Here is a 22,864-nt window from a genome sequence, read left to right as displayed (position 1 = left end):
GAGTGGAAATGGGAACGAATTACTATGGATTTTGTAGTTGGGTTGCCGCGGACCTTGAGGAAGTTTGATGCAGTTTGGGTGATTATTGACAGGTTGACCAAGTCGGCACATTTTATTCCTGTTGTGACTACGTATACTTCAGAGAGGTTGGCCCAGATTTATATTCAGGAGATAGTTCGGTTGCACGGTGTGCCAATTTCCATCATATCAGATAGAGGCCCTCAGTTTACTTCACATTTTTGGAGAGCAGTATAGAGTGAGTTGGGGACCCGTGTAGAGCTCAGCACAGCCTGTCATCCGCAAACCGATGGACAGTTAGAGAGGACAATTCAGATTTTGGAGGATATGCTCAGGGCATGTGTGATTGACTTTGGAGGTCAGTGGGATCATTTTCTGCCTTTGGCCGAGTTTGCTTATAATAACAGTTACCAATCCAGCATCGAGATGGCTCCATTTGAGGCTTTATATGGTCGGCGATGTCGTTCACCTATCGGATGGTTTGAGCCAGGTGAGGCTAAGTTATATGGTACTGATTTGGTAAGGGATGCCTTTGAAAAGGTAAAGTTGATTCAGGAGCGACTTCGTACAGCACAGTCCAGACAAAAGAGTTACGTGGATCAGAAAGCGCATGATATATCATTTATGGTAGGTGAAAAAGTTCTCTTGAAGGTTTCGCCGATGAAGGGAATTTTGAGATTCGGGAAGAAGGGCAAGTTGAGCCCAAGTTTTATAGGCCCATTTGAGGTGTTGAAACGAGTTGGGGAGGTTGCTTATGAGCTTGCATTGTCTCCCAGCCTATCGGGAGTTCATCCGGGTTTTCACGTATCTATGCTCCGGAAGTATCATGCCGATTTATCACATGTGTTATACTTCAGCACAGTTCAGCTAGATAATAGCTTGGGTTATGAAGAGGAACCAATTTCCATTGTTGATAAACAGGTTCGCCAGTTGAGGTCCAAGAGGATTTCTGCAGTAAAAGTCCAGTGGAGGGGCCAACCAGTCGAGGAAACGACTTGGGAGGTCGAGGAAAATATGCGGAGCAGATATCCAGACTTATTCAGCACTTCAGGTATAATTCTAAACTCGTTCGAGGACGAACGTTTGTTTAAGAGGTAGAGAATGTGATGACCCAAAATGTCATCTTTAAATTTAATAATTAATTATGTGTTCTAAGACCTCGAAAAGTACTATTTATTATTCTTCGACTTGCGTGCGTAATCCGTAAAATTTCATGGAAAGGTTTTAGGTGAAAAATGGATTAAAATGTGGATTAGAGCTTTAAAACTCAATTGAGTTGACTTTGGTCAATATTTTGGGCAAACGGACTCGGATCAGTATTTTGACAGTTCCGGTAGGTCCGTATAGTGATTTGGGACTTGGGCGTATGCCCGTAATCAAATTCCGAGATCCCTAGCCCGAGATATGGAATTTTAAAAAAAAAATTAAAATGTTTAAGTTCGAATAGTGACCGGATGTCTAATTATGTGAAAACGACCCCGGAATAGAATTTTGATGATTCCAACAGCTCCGTATGGTGATTTTGGACTTAGGATCGTGTTCGGAATTTTATTTGGAAGTCCATAGTTAAATTAGGCTTGAAATGGCTAAAAACAAGAATTTAAGTTTGGAAGTTTGACCGATGAGTTGACTTTTTGACACCGGAGTCGGAATCCAGTTCCGAAAATTTTCATAACTCCGCTATGTCATTTATGACTTGTGTGTAAAATTTGAGGTCAATCGGAGTTGATTTGATAGGTTCCGACATCGAATGTAGAAGTTGAAAACTCTTATTTTCATTTAAGCTTGAATTGGGGTATGATTCGTGGTTTTAGCATTGTTTGATGTGATTTAGAGGTTCTACTAAGTTTGTATGATGTTTTAGGACTTGTTGGTATATTTTGTTGAGGTCCCGAGGGCCTCGAGTGAGTTTCGGATGGTTAACGGATCAAAAAATTGTAGTTAAAAAGCTGCTGCAATTTTTTTCTCTTCTGTTGGACATTCTGGGCTATGATCGAGCCCAGATATCGAGCCAGATATCGAGCCCAGGGTTGACGAGGTACAGGCTCGAGCTAGTGTATCGAAGCCAGGATCGAAGATCCAACTCGAGGGCCATGATCGAAGGTCCAGCTCGAGGGCCATGATCGAAGGCAAGGCTCGAGGGCCAGGATCGAGACCCAAGATCGAGGGTCACAATCGAAGGCTCAAGCTCGATGCCATGAATGAGGCTATGATCGAAGGCCCAACCTCGATGCCCTGATCGAGGCCATGACCGAGGTCCAGGCTCGAGCCTGTGATCGAAGCCGCGATCGAGGTCCAGTTCGAGGACCAGTTCCGAAGGCTGCTGGGCAGTTTTATAAAAAGAGGGCATTCGTCCCATTGGCCATTTTTAACAAATTGGAGCTTGAGCAGAGGCGATTTTGGATAGATTTTTAAAGAAAAGACATTGGGGAAAGTGATTCTAACTTGGATTTAGTCTATGAACATAAATATATCATTGTTTTCACAATTCAATTAGTGTTTTGAGATTGAAATTTGGAAAAGTTTAGAAATCTCATAGAAACAAAATTTTGAGATTTCGGTATCGATTCGGAGTCGGATTTGAGTGAAACTGGTATGGTTGGACTCGTAATTGAATGGGTTGTCGGATCTCATAACTTTCGCCGGATTCCGAGATGTGGGCCCCGCGGGCGAATTTTTAACTTATTTCGGGATTTTTATTAAAAATGTAGTATTTCCTTATAGAATTTATTTCCTATAATTTTTAGTGATTGTATCGAATTATTTTTGGCTAGATTCGAGCCAGATAGAGTTGGATAATTGTGGAAAAGGCAAAATTGTGGATTAAATTGTAGCAAGACGAGGTAAGTCTCTTGTCTAATCTTGTGAGGGGAAAATTACTTCATAGGTGATTAAAATTAAATAATTGTTGTTAATTGTGGGGGGCTACGTACGCACGAGGTGACAAGAGTCCGTGCGTAGCTACTATTAATGCTAAAGTCCGGGTAGTTTAGGACTCAAAGCATGCCTTACTTATGTAAATTGTATTCTTTGATTTATTTATATTAATTGATATCTATATGAATATATTGTGAATTGTTAGATAAAGATATTAAAGAATGAAAATCTCATAGGCTTGATTGTTTGTTTAAATCAATTAATTATTAAAGGAAATTGTTCTCCTCCCGAATTTACCTTATAATAAATATACTCTCCTTCCGGAGGCACATAAGAAAATGTCCTCCTTTCTTGTGGAGCGGGACGAACGCCTCGGCAGGATAGATGCATCTATAGATCGCGCCGCACGTCCCTCGGCAGTGTACACGACACTCTGGATCGGGCCGTATGTCTTCGGCAGAAATCGTGCTTAATAATAATAATTACACGATACTTTAATAATTTATTTCAGCTTGTGAAGCTAATTAATAAATTGGAAAATCCTTGAAATTTAATGAATTATTATTCTTGCTTGTTTAGGAATTAAGTGTTACTCCTGTAAATGAGATTTAATGGATAAATTGGAAACTATTTGAATTGAAGGAATTTAATTAATATATTGAGAATTGTTACATTTGAAGGAATTTGATTATTTCTGCTGATTAAATAAATTGTTGTGAATTCTGTAAATCATGCTGATTTAAATATTCTAGTTTTATTTCAGTTATTATTATTGACCCACAATGAGTGTCAAAGTCGGTCATCTCGTCTCTACCACTTCGAGATTAGGCTTGATACATACTGGGTACACGTTGTTTACGTATACATACTACACTTGCTGCACTTTTTGTGCAGAATCTGAGACAGGTACTAGTGGAGGACCTATCATCACATACCCACGTCATCTCGAGGCATAGTGGTGAGCTGCCTTTCTGAGCCGTTCTGCAGCTACCAGTGTCTCTTCTTATATTTATATTCTGTCTATTTCATTTCAGACAGTATTTGGAGTTTTGTATAATCTACTAGATGCTCATGCACTTGTGACACCGAGTCTTGGCACACACATTGGTAGAAATTGGTATTTTATTATTTTCTTGGAATAAAAGTTTAACCAATATACGTTTGACTTATTAGTTGGCTTACCTAGCTGTATCGTTGGGCGCCATCACGACCTATAGGTGAAATTGGGTCGTGACAACATGGTATCAGAGCACTAGGTTCACGTAGGTCTTACAAGTTATGAGCAGACCTAATAGGGTCTTGCGGATCGGTACGGAGACGTCTGTACTTATCTTCGAGAGGCTATAGGGTGTTAGGAAATTACCTTTCTTCACATTCCATCGTGCAATTAATGTAGCACTAAATATCTTTCTCTTATTCTCTCACAGATGGTGAGAACACGCTCTAATGAGATTCCATACCAGGGAAGAGCTACTCCCCCAGTTGCTAGAGGCCGAGGGAGGGCTCCAGCCCGTGGTAGAGGACGAGGACGTCCCAGGACTATTCCGGTTATGCCGCCAGTGGATCTAGCAGAGAATCCCATTATTGAGGAGCAGGGTGAGGTGCCTGTGGCAGAGCCAGCTTCGGTTGACTTCACATCTGCACCGGGATTTCAGGATATCATGGGTCGTATGCTGCGATTCATGGATAATATGACTCAGGCCGGTTTATTTTCGGCAGACCCAGCCACATCTCAGGCGGGCGGGGGAGCACAGACCCCTACCGCACAGGCTCATGGACAGGCAGCTGCTGTATATCAGACCCAGGGTGCACTACCCGTGGGTGGAGTCCAGCTAGTGGCAGCAGCTACACCTGAGCCCAGGCCAGCTGTAGCCGCCGATCCTCAGAAACTATTGGACAGAATGACTAGACTACATCCTCCTGTCTTCGGGGGTGAGCGACATGAGGATCCACAGGATTTCATTGATCGTTGCAAAGATAGACTATACAACATGAGGATATTGGAATCCCATGGGGTTGATTTCGCTACTTTTCAGGTAGAGGTAGAGCCCGTAGATGGTGGCAGTCTTATGCTCTTGGCAGACCAGCAGATTCTCCTCCCATGACTTGGGACAGGTTCACCCGTATCTTCTTGGACAGGTATATTCCACCCTCCTAGAGGGAAGAGTTGCGATTTCAGTTTGAGCAGCTCTAGCAGGGTCAGATGTCAGTGACTGATTATGAGGTGAGGTTTTCTAAATTATCTCGCCATGTACTAATGATACTCCCTACTGAGGCGGAGAGAGTGCGAAGGTTTGTAGCCAGTTTACATACTGGTATTCAGGCCACTATGGCTCGAGAGGTTGAGATGGGTACTTCTTATGAGCAAGTTGTGGAGATAGCCCGGAGGATTGAGGGTGTATGTTAGCGGAGCTGAGAGCAGATTATGAGAGATAAGCGGTTCAGGTACTCTAGAGAGTTCAGAGGTGCTCCGTCCGGGGGCAGAGATCAGTTCGTGAGGGGACAGTCCAGCAGACCCCCATATCCAGCACCACCACCTCCTCAAGGTGCTCCAGTACGACCTTATTTCAGTGCTATACCAGAGAGTTCTTATCGCCCACCAGCTATTCAGGGTTCTTTCCGTGGGTATTCAGGTCCCCAGGGCAGACACTTGTCAGTAGCCCATCGCATCGAAGAGTTGTTATGAGTGCGGGGATCCCAGTCACGTGCGGAGGTTTTGCCCCAGGCTTCGAGGTAGACCAGTACAGCAGGGTCAGCAGCCTATGCTTACCGGACCAGTTGCTCCACTAGTAGTCCGACCACCAAGAGGTGGAGGACAGGTGGGTAGGGGCCGTCCTAGAGGTGGAGATCAGCCAGGCAGAGGCTAGACAGTTGGCGCTCCAGCTCGGTTCTATGCTTTTCCGGCTAGACCAGATGCAGAGGCCTCAGATGCCGTGATTACAGGTATTATTTCTGTTTGTGGCAAAGATGCCTCAGTATTATTTGATCCAAGATCTATGTATTCATATGTGTCATCTCTATTTGCTCCATTCCTGGGTGTTTCTCGTGAGTCCTTGAGTACTCCTGTTTATGTGTCCACTCTTGTGGCCAATTCTGTTGTTGTGAACCGGATCTACCGGTCCTGTATTATTACATTCTGTGGTTATGAAACTAGAGCAGATCTCATATTGCTTGAGATGATCGATTTTGAAATTATTCTGGGTATGGAATGGTTATCTCCACATCATGCTATTCTAGATTGTCATGCCAAGACTGTTACCTTGGCTATTCCAGCATTGCCTAAGCTGGAGTGGAAGGGGTTCGCCTGTTAGTTCATTTAATCGAGTTATTTCTTTTATAAAGGCTCAACACATGGTTGAGAAGGGTTGTTTGGCTTATCTAACCTATGTTTGGGATACTACTGTAGAGACTCCAGCTATTGATTCAGTGCCTGTAGTTCGGGAGTTCCCCGATGTATTTCCGTCAGATCTTCCAGGTATGCCACCTGATCGTGATATTGATTTCTGTATTGACTTGGCTTCAGATACCCAACCTATATCTATCCCACCATATCGCATGGCTCCGAAAGAATTGAAAGAACAGCTTGAAGAGTTACTAGCCAAAGGATTTGTCAGACCGAGTGTATCGCCTTGGGGTGCACCAGTATTATTTGTGAAAAAGAAGGATGGAACAATGCGGATGTGTATTGATTATCGCCAATTGAACAAAGTCACTATTAAGAACAAGTACCTGTTGCCGTGTATTGATGATCTATTTGACCAATTGCAGGGTGCTAGGGTATTCTCTAAGATCGACTTGAGGTCGGGGTACCATCAGTTGAAGATTCGGAATTCGGATGTTCCGAAGACTGCTTTCCGTACTAGATATGGTCATTATGAGTTTCTGGTAATGTCTTTCGATTTAAATAATGCCCCGACAGCGTTTATGGATCTGATGAACAGGGTATTCAGGCCATATATTGACTCATTTGTCATTGTCTTCATTGATGACATTTTGATATACTCACGTAGTAAGAAGGAGCATGAGCAGCATATGAGAGTAGTGCTTCAGACATTGCGGGAACAAAAGCTATATGCTAAGTTCTCTAAATGTGAGTTTTGGCTAGAGTCTGTAGCATTTTTGGGACATATCGTATCAGGCGAAGGTATTAAAGTTTATCCCAAAAAGATTGAGGCAGTTCAGAATTGGCATCGTCCCACTTCGGTGATGGAGATCAGGAGTTTTCTGGGTTTGGCAGGTTATTATCATCGGTTCGTGGAAGGTTTTTCATCTATTGCAGCACCTTTGACCAAATTAACCCAGAAGGGTGCTCCATTCCGATGGTCCGATGATTGTGAGGTGAGCTTTCAGAAGCTCAAGACATCATTGACTACAGCACCAGTGTTAGTGTTGCCTTCCGGTTCGGGGATGTATACAGTGTATTGCGACGCTTCGCGCGTTGGCTTGGGTTATGTATTGATGTAGGAAGGGCAAGTTATTGCATATGCTTCACGTCAGTTGAAGCCCCACGAAAAGAATTATCCGGTACATGATTTGGAGTTAGCTGCGATTGTTCACGCTCTTAAGATTTGGAGGCATTATCTTTATGGGGTGTCTTGTGAAGTTTACACTAATCATCGCAGTTTGCAGCATTTGTTCAAGCATAGGGACCTAAATTTGAGGTAGCGCAGATGGCTGGAGTTACTAAAAGATTATGATATTACTATCCTGTATCATCCGGGCAAAGCAAATGTGGTTGCAAATGCCTTGAGCAGAAAGGCAGAGAGTATGGGTAGTTTGGCTTTCATTTCGGCAGAGGAAAGGCCATTAGCCTCAGATATTCAATCCTTGGCTAACAGGCTTGTGAGGCTGGATATTTCAGAGCCCAGCCGAGTTCTTACATGTGTTGTGGCCCAATCTTCACTATTTGAATAGATCAAGGCTCGCCAGTATGATGACCCATACCTGGTGGTTCTTCATGAAACGGTACTACAAGGTGGTGCCAAGGAAGTCACTATTGGTGCAGATGGTGTTCTACGACTCCAGGATTGTCTGTGTGTTCCTAATGTGGATGAACTAAGGAAAAATATCCTGGAGGAGGCACACAGTTCTCGATATTCTATTCATCCAGGTGCTACAAAGATGTATCGTGGCTTGAGGCAGCATTATTGGTGGCGACGAATGAAAAAGGACATAGTTGAGTATGTAGCTCGGTGTCTAAATTTCCAGCAAGTTAAATATGAGCACCAGAGGCCAGGTGGCCTACTTCAGCAGATGACCATACCAGAGTGGAAATGGGAACGAATTACTATGGATTTTGTAGTTGGGTTGCCGCGGACCTTGAGGAAGTTTGATGCAGTTTGGGTGATTGTTGACAGGTTGACCAAGTCGGCACATTTTATTCCTGTTGTGACTACGTATACTTCAGAGAGTTTGGCCCAGATTTATATTCAGGAGATAGTTCGGTTGCACGGTGTGCCAATTTCCATCATATCAGATAGAGGCCCTCAGTTTACTTCACATTTCTGGAGAGCAGTACAGAGTGAGTTGGGGACCCGTGTAGAGCTCAGCACAGCATGTCATCCACAAATCGATGGACAGTTAGAGAGGACAATTCAGATTTTGGAGGATATGCTCAGGGCATGTGTGATTGACTTTGGAGGTCAGTGGGATCATTTTCTGCCTTTGGCCGAGTTTGCTTATAATAACAGTTACCAATCCAGCATCGAGATGGCTCCATTTGAGGCTTTATATGGTCGGCGATGTCGTTCACCTATCGGATGGTTTGATCCAGGTGAGGCTAAGTTATATGGTACTGATTTGGTAAGGGATGCCTTTGAAAAGGTAAAGTTGATTCAGGAGCGACTTCGTACAGCACAGTCCAGACAAAAGAGTTACGCGGATCAGAAAACGCGTGATATATCATTTATGGTAGGTGAAAAAGTTCTCTTGAAGGTTTCGCCGATGAAGGGAATTTTGAGATTCGGGAAGAAGGGCAAGTTGAGCCCAAGTTTTATAGGCCCATTTGAGGTGTTGAAACGAGTTGGGGAGGTTGCTTATGAGCTTGCATTGTCTCCCAGCCTATCGGGAGTTCATCCGGGTTTTCACGTATCTATGCTCCGGAAGTATCATGCCGATTTATCACATGTGTTATACTTCAGCACAGTTCAGCTAGATAATAGCTTGGGTTATGAAGAGGAACCAATTTCCATTGTTGATAAACAGGTTCGCCAGTTGAGGTCCAAGAGGATTTCTGCAGTAAAAGTCCAGTGGAGGGGCCAACCAGTCGAGGAAACGACTTGGGAGGCCGAGGAAAACATGCGGAGCAGATATCCAGACTTATTCAGCACTTCAGGTATAATTCTAAACTCGTTCGAGGACGAACGTTTGTTTAAGAGGTAGAGAATGTGATGACCCAAAATGTCATCTTTAAATTTAATAATTAATTATGTGTTCTAAGACCTCGAAAAGTACTATTTATCATTCTTCGACTTGCGTGCGCAATCCGTAAAATTTCATGGAAAGGTTTTAGGTGAAAAATGGATTAAAATGTGGATTAGAGCTTTAAAACTCAATTGAGTTGACTTTGGTCAACATTTTGAGCAAACGGACTTGGATCAATGTTTTGACAGTTCCGGTAGGTCCGTATAGTGATTTGGGACTTGGGCGTATGCCCGGAATCAAATTCCGAGGTCCCTAGCCCGAGATATGGAATTTTAAAAAAATATTAAAATATTTAAGTTCGAATAGTGACCGGATGTCTAATTATGTGAAAACGACCCCGGAATAGAATTTTGATGATTCCAACAGCTCCGTATGGTGATTTTGGACTTAGGATCGTGTTCGAAATTTTATTTGGAAGTCCATAGTTAAATTAGGCTTGAAATGGCTAAAAACAAGAATTTAAGTTTGGAAGTTTGACCTATGAGTTGACTTTTTGATACCGGAGTCGGAATCCAGTTCCGAAAATTTTTATAGCTCCGCTATGTCATTTATGACTTGTGTGTAAAATTTGAGGTCAATCGGAGTTGATTTGATAGGTTCCGACATCGAACGTAGAAGTTGAAAACTCTTATTTTCATTTAAGCTTGAATTGGGGTATGATTCGTGGTTTTAGCATTGTTTGATATGATTTAGAGGTTCGACTAAGTTCGTATGATATTTTAGGACTTGTTGGTATATTTTGTTGAGGTCCCGAGGGCCTCGGGTGAGTTTCGGATGGTTAAGGGATCAAAAAATTGTAGTTAAAAAGCTGCTGCAATTTTTTCCTCTTCTGTTGGACATTCTGGGTTGTGATCGAGCCCAGATATCGAGCCAGATATCGAGCCCAAGTATCGAGCCCAGGGTTGACGAGGTACAGGCTCGAGTTAGTGTATCGAAGCCAGGATCGAAGGTCCAACTCGAGGGCCATGATCGAAGGTCCAACTCGAGGGCCATGATCGAAGGTCCAGCTCGAGGGCCATGATCGAAGGCAAGGCTCGAGGGCCAGGATCGAGACCCAAGATCGAGGGTCACAATCGAAGGCTCAAGCTCGATGCCATGAATGAAGCTATGATCGAAGGCCCAACCTCGATGCCCTGATCGAGGCCATGACCGAGGTCCCGGCTCGAGCCTGTGATCGAAGCCGCGATCGAGGTCCAGTTCGAGGACCAGTTCCGAAGGCTGCTGGGCAGTTTTATAAAAAGAGGGCATTCGTCCCATTGGCCATTTTTAACAAATTGGAGCTTGAGCAGAGGCGATTTTTGATAGATTTTCAAGGAAAAGACATTGGGGTAAGTGATTCTAACTTGGATTTGGTCTATGAACATAAATATATCATTGTTTTTACAATTCAATTAGTGTTTTGAGATTGAAATTTGAAAAAGTTTAGAAATCTCATAGAAACGAAATTTTGAGATTTCGGTATCGATTCGGAGTCGGATTTGAGTGAAACTGGTATGGTTGGACTCGTAATTGAATGGGTTATCAGATTTCATAACTTTCGCCGAATTCCGAGATATGGGCCCCGCGAGTGAATTTTTAATTTATTTCGGGATTTTTATTAAAAATGTAGTATTTCCTTATAGAATTTATTTCCTATAATTTTTAGTGATTGTATCGTATTATTTTTTACTAGATTCGAGCCATATAGAGTTGGATAATCGTGGAAAAGGCAAAATTGTGGATTAAATTGGAGCAAGACGAAGTAAGTCTCTTGTCTAATCTTGTGAGGGGGAAATTACTTCATAGGTGATTAAAATTAAATAATTATTATTAATTGTGGGGGGCTACGTATGCACGAGGTAACGAGAGTCCGTGCGTAGCTACTATTAATGCTAAAGTCCGGGTAGTTTAGGACTCAAAGCATGCCTTACTTGTATAAATTGTATTCTTTAATTTATTTATATTAATTTATATCTATATGAATATATTGTGAATTGTTAGATAAAGATATTAAAGGATGGAAATCTCATAGGCTTGATTGTTTGTTTAAATCAATTAATTGTTAAAAGAAATTATTCTCCTCCCGAATTTACCTTATAATAAATATACTCTCCTTTCGGAGGCACATAAGAAAATGTCCTCCTTTCTTGTGGAGCGGGCTGAACGCCTCGGCAGGATAGATGCATCTATAGATCGCGCCGCACGTCCCTCGGCAGTGTACACGACACTCTGGATCGGGCCGTACGTCCTCGGCAGAAATCGTGCTTAATAATAATAATTACACGATACTTTAATAATTTATTTCAGCTTGTGAAGCTAATTAATAAATTGAAAAATCCTTCAAATTTAATGAATTATTATTCTTGCTTGTTTAGGAATTAAGTGTTACTCCTGTAAATGAGATTTAATTGATAAATTGGAAACTATTTGAATTGAAAGAATTTAATTAATATATTGAGAATTGTTACATTTGAAGGAATTTGATTATTTCTGCTGATTAAATAAATTATTGTGAATTCTGTAAATCATGCTGATTTAAATATCCTAATTTTATTTCAGTTATTATTATTGACCCATAGTGAGTGTCAAAGTCGGCCATCTCGTCTCTACCACTTCGAGATTAGGCTTGATACTTAATGGGTACACGTTGTTTACGTATTCATACTACACTTGCTGCACTTTTTGTGGAGGATCTGAGATAGGTACTAGTGGAGGACCTATCATCACATACCCACGTCATCCCGAGGCATAGTGGTGAGCTGCCGTTCTGCAGCTAGCAGTGTCTCTTCTTATATTTATATTCTGTCTATTTCATTTCAGACAGTATTTGGAGTTTTTTATAATCTACTAGATGCTCATACACTTGTGACACCGGGTCTTGGCACACACATTGGTAGAAATTAGTATTTTATTATTTTCTTGGAATAAAAGTTTAACCAATGTACGTTTGACTAATTAGTTGGCTTGCCTAGCTGTAGTGTTGGGCGCCATCACGACCTATAGGTGAAATTGGGTCGTAACATGTTCTCCATAGCAGCACTTCGCTATAACATCCAAAAATATTCGGAACAAACGAGGTTGTTATAGAAAGGTTTGAATGTACTTTTTGATAACCATTTTGCTGCCACGCACAGAAATGGATTGATTCATATTTAATCTATATATTTATTACTAAAGATAGAATTTTATGTTGGATGTTAGAAAAATCATTAAAAATGAAAGAATCTGAGAAGTTTGTATAGTACAGATTGAATTTATTTTAAAACAATTATGCAATTAATAATTATTAATTATATTTTATTCTATTTTTTCACAACATCGCGAAGCGCGGGCTAATACCCTAGTTATAAATAACAAAGACAATTATATCTCTCTCTCTCTCTCTCTCTCTCTCTCATATATATATATATATATATATATATATATATATATATATATAAAGTTGGAAATTGGCCAGCTGATGTGACATCCTGTATAGCCAGCTTTCATATTTATCTTTTTCTGATTTTTTTGAATTTTTTCTGTTATTTCACTCCTTCACTCCATTTATTTCTAATAATAATTTATTAGCCCACTACTCAAAATAATAAATGCTACTAAACAGCCCAAAATACTAAGCCCAATAGCGGTTTTGTTTTACCTTTCACAATAAAAGTCCATAGACGTTTTAATTTGTTTCCTCTTACCTCACGTTCTGAGCATCTCTTCCCTCAAAGGTCAGAGCTTCATCCAAGGTAAAATTCCCAGCTGAAAATTATCTTCTCTGGTAGCTGAAACTTCAAGAACAGCCTCACCTAGCGATGGTAGGCTATATTGATTGAGGAAAGGACAGACTCGAACACCCAAACTTCCGTATTTTGACTAGGTTGGGTATGTTTGATATGGTTCTTACTCTTAGCTAATGAATTTCTACTTACCTCTTTGATGTTACTTATGGCAATTTATTGTGCATAATACTATGAGCCTGACTTGAATTCTCTCAAAAATTTACTAGACACTCTTTCTACTCTGTCTTAGTTTGCTGCTAAATTTGTTCATTACACTAATCTAATTTTTGAGAAAACAGGAAGTAAAAATAACAACAGGTATAAAGATGAGGAGAGCATCCAGGCAGAAGAAGCAACAACAGATCTTATGATAACAACACGATAGGGGTCCAAGAATTACTAAAGAAAATCAAAAAACGTGCGGAAGCTAAAAGAAAATAAAGAAACAAAAAAACAACGGAAAATTAAAGATAGATTGAATTCAAGAAAAAGTTTCTTGAATTCAAGAAGTCTATTCTTGAAGTTGAATCCTAACAACAACAATTAGCTAACAAAGAACTAATCGCCTTTGGTAGAGAATTAAAAATAAGAGATAGATTATGAAATCCGACTCTTTAGAATAACAAGAACAACAATAAGCCTAAACTTATCACCTTTCTTGAATACCTAGTAGTGATCTAAGATTTCGAAAGAGTTTAATATTACCACCTTAAGTTGAGTCTTGAAGGTTGAAGAATAAATCCAAGAGTAGCCACACACAAGAGTGCAAGAAAAATCTCACAATTTTTATTGATATTGTCTATAATAATCTAAAATCTAAAAACAAAGAAGATACCCCTTTATATAGAGAGGGGGTCACAAAATTCCTACCTAAAAATAAGGAAATAAAGTCCTAAACTACTTTGGACAACAAGTCCAAATACCTTAGGAAAAGAAAAAATACTAGGAAACAAAAACCAAGTCAATCTTGGAAAGTAACTCCAACAATCTTAGAAAAAGAAAAACATAACCTTAACTACCTAGGAAAGCAATAAATCTAGTACCAAAATATATGAAAATAAGTTAAAACCAATCTTGGACAGAATCTTGAAAGTCGCAAACCAATCATGGCTAGGATCTTGGAAATTTTGGAGGCAACTTGCAAGCAACTTGTACCCAACTTCTATCACGCCTATTGAACCTTGTTTGGGCAGCAAGTAAATCCTTTTTATGTTATAAAAATTTGGCTTCATGTAGGACTTATTGGGCTGCAAGTTTGGACACATTTTTAGGTGCCAAATAGGTCCAATAATGGCCTGATTTGGACCTTCTTCAGAGGATGTCTCTTGGGATCTAATCCACCTTTTCTTGGACATGAATTTGGACCATAAAATAATTATAATATCTAGACAACTCATATCCTTTATCCTTGAACTCTCCATCCCAATTAATAACTTTTTTATTTGCACTTGAAGTCTAATGACTTTGTTTTGAAACTCTTTAGCTTGACATTTTGTTAAAGGCCCTCTTTCAGATTCCAAAGCTTCATTCTTGTCCTTGAATAGATTTTAGCTTCCTAGGATGCTATAATTCCCCTCTTCTTGAAGAAAATTCGTCCTCGAATTTCGACCTTGCAAGAAAAAAAAGTCACGCACTAGTAAATGGCATCCACTAATATGAAAAAATGGTAGAAATAAAATAAGATAGTGACCATGTGTCCACTTAATCCAATTAAGCCTAATAGGTGTAAATACTCTTTTATAAAGCATATGGACATCATCATCCCAATAAAATTTATGCCTACTTAGAGTTGTCCAATAACAACCTCTCTTAGATGCACTATGTAATGAAATTTGCAATGCGATCTTGTCAATAAGGTAGTCCAAACATGTGCATGCCAAAGAAATTATAAAATATTGGTCATGCATCCATTTAACACAAGTATTTCTGCCACATGTATTAAATAAGACACTCTTATGATATAGCCAAGTATCAATTATAAATCCCATGGATTCTTCTACATGTACGTTATTCAAAGAAGTACATAAATTCTCAGAAAGGTCAGAAGAACCCATAAATTTTAAAATACAAATTTCAATACATTCAAGCTCATGATTATAACTTTCCCCAATAATATTCGCAACATCAATGGATTCTACATAATTGCTCAAACTGTCACAGAAAGAGTCATAGATAGGTTCATGAAAGAGTATTTGATCACTAACGTCACAATAATCATGCATATCCTCTTTAATAGTAGCAAACACTTTTACATGCTCACAATCAACATGCCTAGAGGAATGACTTCTCATCAAACAACAAAACTCACATTCTAGTAATTTATCACATGAAAACTCATTAGACACTTGAATAAGAGAAGAAAGAACATTTAACTCATTAGCAAGCCTCTTCTCATATTTCATGCCTCTTTCCTCCAAGTTGGAATGCATAATCATCTATGTCATACTCAATTTCAAAAGGAAGCAAATTACTCTTGCACTTTAACTTAGATATTAGAGTTAATGACTTGATATGTATCAAAATATCATCATCCACAAAAATTATAAAGTCACCAACATAAGAAATAAGAGTATAGTTCATTACCTCCAAAAATACCTTAGGTGTTCTAGGAAGGCCAAGAATGTGAATGAACCAATTATACATATCATACTTGGACTTATTTACTAATGGAACAACATCACCTTGTATTCTTTTATGTAATGATTCCAGCTTAGCAATGGCTTTAGGAAACTCCATGTCATAAACCTATAAATAAGAATTAAAATAGTCAAAAGGTTCAATAACAAAGAATTTAACCAAGATTTTATCTTCCACCATCCAACAAGAATTAATTTCGCCTAATTCATGTTGGAATCCAATTGGATCCTTTACCACCATTTCTCGCGCCTCACCTCTCCTTTCAAAAGGTCTTTCAACACGTGGCTGCACAAAATCACAAGAACTAAAACAAGAATGAGTTAATGGGTTAGGAAGTAAAGAAATTTTATTCTTGCTTACACTCTCTTTGGCTTTTATCACAAAACTAACTTTTCTCTCACCCTTAGCCTCTTTTCTCTCACTAAAGTTTTTTTTTTCTTCTTTACTCAAACCCTCTTGTTTTTCTCTCTCTACCTCAAAGACTTTTCTTATCTCATTGCCTTCTCTCTTTTCTTTTCTCTCAAGCTCACTCTTTTTCTCAATTGATATCCCATTCTCTTCACTCAATACAACCTCTCCTTTTTCCTCTCTTGGGATGTCAACATGCACTCCCTTGCTCCTCTCATTTTTTTCTCTCTCATATTTTTCCATATTCTCTTTAACAGTCTTTTCATCTTCATAAATTTGTGAGGGAGTCAAAGGTCCAAGAATAAGTTTCTTCCCATTAACCTCAAAAGAGTATCTATTTTTTTCCATGTTATATGAAGTTCTTCTATAGGTATACCATGGCTTTCCCAACAAGATATGATAATTATTCATGGGAATCACATTACACCAGATCGCATCCTCATACCTTCCAATGGAGAATAGTAATAACACTCTTTTATCTACCTTTACTCCTCTCAACATGTAGGGTTCAATATGCTCAACACAAGGCAAGTTTAATTTTTCAACCATATAAGTGCTAATTGAGTTATAGCCAAATTCTTTGTCAATTCTAAGGGCACAAATCATAGACATCACTTTAGCTCTTGTTTGAAAAATAATTTTACCATTGTCTTCCTTCCATTCGGTATACTGTAAGTTCGACTTTTCAAGTTGTTGAGTCATAGTTCGCCTCCTTTCACTATAACTACCTGTTTGAAATATCTTGAACAAAGATTAGAATAAATATGTATCTCTCAAATTTTGGCTTTTTCCTCTAATGTTCTAGCCTCTCTTACCTTTTTTCCACTCAAAGCAACTCTTGGTCGTTAAACTTTAGATTTATTAATAAACCTTACTAGTCACAACCCTTAGTGATAAGAATGTGGAGTTAGAAAAAGAAAAAGAAAGTGAAGGACCAAACCTTGGAAGAATAGGAATTGGCTATGTAGAAAAAATAAGGAAAGAATTTAGGAAACCCAAAACCCACAAGAATAAGGAAAGAAGTTACCTTAATCTTCAAGAACTAGGATCCCCTCTTCTTGTTTCCTTTCTTGACTTGGAAACCAAATAACACTTGAATTCTACAAATAATAATGAGCCATAATGCTTTTCTTTTGGCTGATTTTCATTTTTTTGGGTCCTTTTTTGCTCTGGGGTTTTGTTTTGCTCAAGAACCTCCTAAGATTATCAAGATTAAAATTTTGATTAGCCTATGCGCTGATACCACTTGATAACAATACGATAGGGGTCCAAGAATTACTAAAGAAAATCAAAAAACGTGCGGAAGCTAAAAGAAAATAAAGAAACAAAAAAATAACGGAAAATTAAAGATAGATTGAATTCAAGAAAGAGTTTCTTGAATTTAAGAAGTCTATTCTTGAAGTTGAATCCTAACAACAACAATTAGCTAACAAAGAACTAATCGTCTTTGGTAGAGAATTAAAAATAAGAGATAGATTGTGAAACCCGGCCCTTTAGAATAACAAGAACAACAATAAGCCTAAACTTATCACCTTTCTTTAATACCTAGAAGTGATCTAAGATATTGAAAGAGTTTAATCTTACCACCTTAAGTTGAGTCTTGAAGGTTGAAGAATAAATCCAAGAGTAGCCACACACAAGAGTGCAAGAAAAATCTCACAATTTTTATTGATATTGTCTATAATAATCTAAAATCTAAAAACAAAGAAGATACCCCTTTATATAGAGAGGGGGTCACGAAATTCCTACCTAAAAACAAGAAAATAAAGTCCTAAACTACTTTGGACAACAAGTCCAAATACCTTAGGAAAAGGAAAAACATTAGGAAAGAAAAACCAAGTCAATCTTGGAAAGTAACTCCAACAATCTTAGGAAAAGGAAAACATAACCTTAACTACCTAGGAAAGCAATAAATCTAGTACCAAAATATATGAAAATAAGTTAAAACCAATCTTGGATAGAATTTTGAAAGTCGCAAACCAATCATGGATAGGATCTTGGAAATCTTGGAGGCAACTTGCAAGCAACTTGTACCCAACTTCTATCACGCCTATTGAACCTTGCTTGGGCAGCAAGTAAATCTTTTTTATGTTATAAAAACTTGGCTTCATGTAAGACTTATTGGGCTGCAAGTTTGGACACATTTTTAGGTGCCAAATAGGTCCAATAATGACCTGATTTGGACCTTCTTCAGAGGATGTCTCTTGGGATCTAATCCACCTTTTCTTGGACATGAATTTGGACCATAAAATAATTATAATATCTAGACAACTCATATCCTTTATCCTTGAGCTCTCCATCCCAATTAATAACTTTTTTATTTGCACTTGAAGTCTAATGACCTTGTTTTGAAACTCTTTAGCTTGACATTTTGTTAAAAGCCCTCTTTGAGATTCCAAAGCTTCATTCTTGTCCTTGAATAGATTTGAGCTTCCTAGGATGCTATCATCTTACTCTCCTCAACTAAGGCAAAACATATTGATGGTAGTTTAGTTAAAATAATGAAACTGTCTATCTTTTTACATTTCAATTTGTTGATTTTTTTTATTGTTCATTATATTCTTTTAGGATGATGCAATTGGTACTGATGGAAAACAGGTTTAAAAAAAAATTAACAACAGATTCTACAGTAAAATTGACTGCACAAATTGAAATGGTAAGATCTGTTGGTTATGCTCCTTGCTTAGGTGTTCATAACTCTTCCATTTCCTTGGTTATCTCAAATAATTCCTTTTGCACTCACCCGTCATTCCTCTTGCCTCAGTTCTAACTATTTGTGCTGTTATTGTTTTGATTACTGACGTGCAGTCTTCACATCTAACGGTTGCTCTGCAATAGTGGAAAACATGGACAAGTCTGATTACCACACAATATATTCTACTATTATACTTAAAATATTATGTACAAAATGGACAGCACGAACAACTCAGTCAAACTTTTTAATAAATCAACTGTAATTATTAATTCGATTTAGATTTAATTAACGAAGAAAATAGTGATGATAGCAAATGAGATGTCCAGTAATATATTCCAATTTACTTAATGGATTAAGTTGTATATTAGAAAAGATTCCATACATTTAGAGACAACATAATGAAGCAGGTTTAATGTTATTTCCACTGTTAATCAATATAGAAAGACAGAACTGTGTAAGGGGTTTGTACGTTAGAAATATGATGTTGATTATCTTATGTAGGTAGCCTTTTGGTTTAAAGTGCACATTCATTTACTATAACCTTAGTAAACAAAATCATCTGTTTTAGTATAAGTGAAGTCAAAAGTAGAGAACAACGCCACATAATATGTCTAAGTTCAATTTTTACTATTTTTATAGGCCCTACTTCTTTATTGATCTCTCAGTTTAATTAAAAAATGTCAAAAACATAAAAGAAAAATGATTATTTATGCCTGTGTTAACATAATACGAATATAAGATGCAGTTATATATGTTTATTTTTATAGGTATAATAAGCATTTGTATACAATATTAAGCCTTGTGAAATGGAGTTCTCCATCTCGATAATTGTTGAATTGGTCTACAGGTAGTATGAATTGATCTTTAGGGCAACTTTTACAGTTGCGTTTTGGCTGAGGTACTTTAGTTACAAAAGTAACTTTTCTTATGTTGGTCCTAATACTTTACTGCTATCTATAATATAAATACAGTACAACAATTATAACATTAAATAAGTTTTAAAAACAATGACTGATTGATAAATATTGTCCCGTTTTTATGAATTTTACACTGGTGAGATTCCAAAAAAGATTTCGCTTTAATGTATGTTATCTTTCTTATTTATTGTTTTTCTTTTTATACACCTATTCTCTCATTTCTCTTTACCTTCTCATTAATCCGCCAAATCACTAACGGCTATTTCCTATTAAAAAAGGATAAATCACTAATCATCCTCCTATTCTCATTCAAATTTTTGATAATCTTTCTTTTTTTCAAAGATCTCGAGCCATTCAGACAAACCATTCAATTTACCCCTATAAATACAAGAAAGACAACATACAAGGAAGATGAGAGGGTGAATCAAAATAACACAAAACATAACAACATCATGAAGAGGAGTAGTTTTTAAACATCAGGTTTATTCCTAAACTATACATTATTCTTCTATTGTTCTACACAAATCACATTCCTTTGCACAAATAGATTTTGTCGCTAAAGTAGCATAAAGATTTAAGCATATAAAATAATACATTCTTATAGAGATCTAAATTAAATATACATTAATAATATAATTCAACGTATGGTTATATCTGCACAATAAAATTTGTCTTACATTATACAGGATTTCTACAATGGATAAACAGATTATAGATCAACGTCATCGAACTTCCTTGAATAATTGTCAAGGTAAATTATTGATGCTAAATTAAATAATTTTATTTCTTTACTATTCTTAGCTATATTAAAACTACAATTCGTCTTTTTTTACAGATGTAAAACAACCGGAAACTTCCATGGATGAGATGTATACAAGAATCACACAAATGCGGATAGAATATTTGAAGTATGAACAAGTACAACTTAGACACGAATTATATAAAGGAGTATTACCAAATAAATCATGCAAAGAATGACTATCTGTATATTCGAATATTATGTTATTGCATTTACAAAATTTAAGCTTACATTATTACAAATAAATATTATTTACCTCCCATTTATTCGACGTTGAAATTGATAGACTTCGTTTTTCATTTTCACCATATTTAATATCCAACGTGGGAATATGACTACAAAATTGTAGCATATTTTATTGATCGACGCGAAGCGCGGTAAAGTTCCCTAGTGTTAACATATTACTCGAACAAATTGTGCTAAATCAGAAGAAAACAATTAGGAATAAAAAGAAAAAGAAAACAACCAAAACAACGACGACCCAGTAAAATCTCATTAATGGGGTCTGAGGAGGGTAGTGTGTACGCAGACCTTACCTCTACCCCAAAAGAGTAGAGGTTGTTTCCGAAATACTCTCGGCTCAAGAAGACAAAACGAATATTCAAATCCAGCATACTGGTTGTTTGACATCTCTGTGTGAAAATGAAAATTGCAAAAGAGACATGTGACTCTCCTGTTTGAGGGGGAAACGCCTTTTAGAAGACAAAAATTGTGAATTTCAATAGGCTAAAGCGGACTATACCTCACAATTCATAATATAGATATTATAGGCACACACTAAGTTACTCTTCACATGCAGAGGCGGAACTAGGATTTTGAGTTTATAGTTTTAAAAAAAGACGGTTATACGCCCATCCAATGTATTAATAATGCATCAAAACATGAGAAAGAGTTGAGTAACAACAACCGGCTCAGTCTAATCTCACAAGTGGGATCTAGGAAAGCTAGTGTGTACGCAAACCTTACCCCTACCTAGTAAGGTAGAGAGGCTATACCATCTTCTTTGAATGCAGTTTTATATTTGTAATGTTATATCCAATCAATGGTACATATCTTACTTCCAAACCTCCTCCTTGATCGAACACATTTTTGAGAATCTTGTCTCTTAGAGCGTGCTATGGGAAATTGGTTTATGGCTAAAGCTCTTTTAATGGACGTGTTGAGAGTGTTTTGTGTATTTATGGTGGCTGATTTTGCATAGAAGATGGAGTGTGATGAGTCCCACGACAGGGTTCACATTTCACGAGAGAAATCAAAAATTTCTTCGCACAGAAGAAGATTATGTGAACACTTACTTGAGATTCCACTTATCAAATTCCATTCTGGAAGACACAATTTTTTCCGAAGAATTCGCCATTATATACATGATCCATACATAATATCATTAAAAATTTTAACTACTACCTACTATTGGCAATAAATCTGAAAAAGTATCTAAAAATATCAAAATTTAAATATTCGTATCCTGTCAAAATAAGGAACCATGGCATATATGTTTGGAATAGATTCTATTTTGAGAGAGTTGAAAGTAAAAATAGACAATTTCAGCTCATTTTAAGCTATTTATGCACTTAAAATTGTGTAAGTACGCTAGGATTTCTTCTTTTGATCAAACCCATTCTGAACTGAACAAGCTTTTTAAAAGTATATAGTACCTTTTTTCATGTAGATACTACTTAGTATTAACCATCAGGTTGGAAGATCTTCCCCTTCCATTTCTTGAGAGCTTCAGCTAAATCAACACTCATGTTTGTATTATTATTATTATGGTAACTACAAAATGGATTAAAAAACAGCTACCTATCCTTATTATTCACTAAAGAATGAGTTTGATATAAAAAATTTAAAAACGGGTCAAATATGGATAAAAACTATATTATCCAATTAAAAATTGAATAACTAATGAATAATTAATGAATTTTACTTTTACATTTGTAAAGACTCAAATTGAAGTTCCTCAAGTTTGGAAGACAAATCCCAAAAGTGTGATCATATTCTAAAAACGATGGATAATATAAATATCCATATTATCCGCCGGTTAACCGATTTTTTATCTGTATTAAATATAAGTCGGGTCAGATAATTTATCCAATTTTGCATTACCCGTTTGCCACCCCTAGTGATAACCACACTTGAACACCATCCCTAACACTGTTTTTTGCTTCTCAGTAAATACCCAAATATGCATTATGTCAACACTTTAAAGGGACATAGATGGAGAAACTTAAAGACTAAACACCCTTGTAAAATTTGGAAAAACTGATATGTACACTCACTGAACCAACTACACCTGATTATTCCAATTGATATAACCACTTTGGAGGAAAAAACATAAGCAGAAAGA

General features: G+C 37.5%; 1 long non-coding RNA gene across 3 annotated transcripts; it reads left to right on the top strand.

Annotated features, from left to right (window-relative positions):
• Positions 1–12,958: 12,958 nt before the first annotated feature.
• On the top strand, positions 12,959–20,799 carry LOC104115354 (uncharacterized). 3 transcript variants are annotated; one of them, XR_011408820.1, is made up of 6 exons: positions 12,959–13,167; positions 18,678–18,765; positions 19,652–19,702; positions 20,064–20,201; positions 20,408–20,472; positions 20,557–20,799. It is a non-coding gene; the product is annotated as an uncharacterized lncRNA (long non-coding RNA). The 3 variants fall into 3 exon arrangements; XR_011408819.1 differs by lacking the exon at positions 19,652–19,702 and having other exon boundaries at positions 12,960–13,167; XR_011408818.1 differs by lacking the exons at positions 19,652–19,702; positions 20,064–20,201 and having other exon boundaries at positions 12,962–13,167.
• Positions 20,800–22,864: the final 2,065 nt, after the last annotated feature.

The sequence above is a fragment of the Nicotiana tomentosiformis genome, chromosome 6 (genome assembly GCF_000390325.3).
Source record: "Nicotiana tomentosiformis chromosome 6, ASM39032v3, whole genome shotgun sequence".
NCBI lineage: Eukaryota > Viridiplantae > Streptophyta > Magnoliopsida > Solanales > Solanaceae > Nicotiana > Nicotiana tomentosiformis.
The sequence above is the reverse complement of the archived record's forward strand: the minus strand, read 5'-3'. Positions and strand labels throughout refer to the sequence as shown.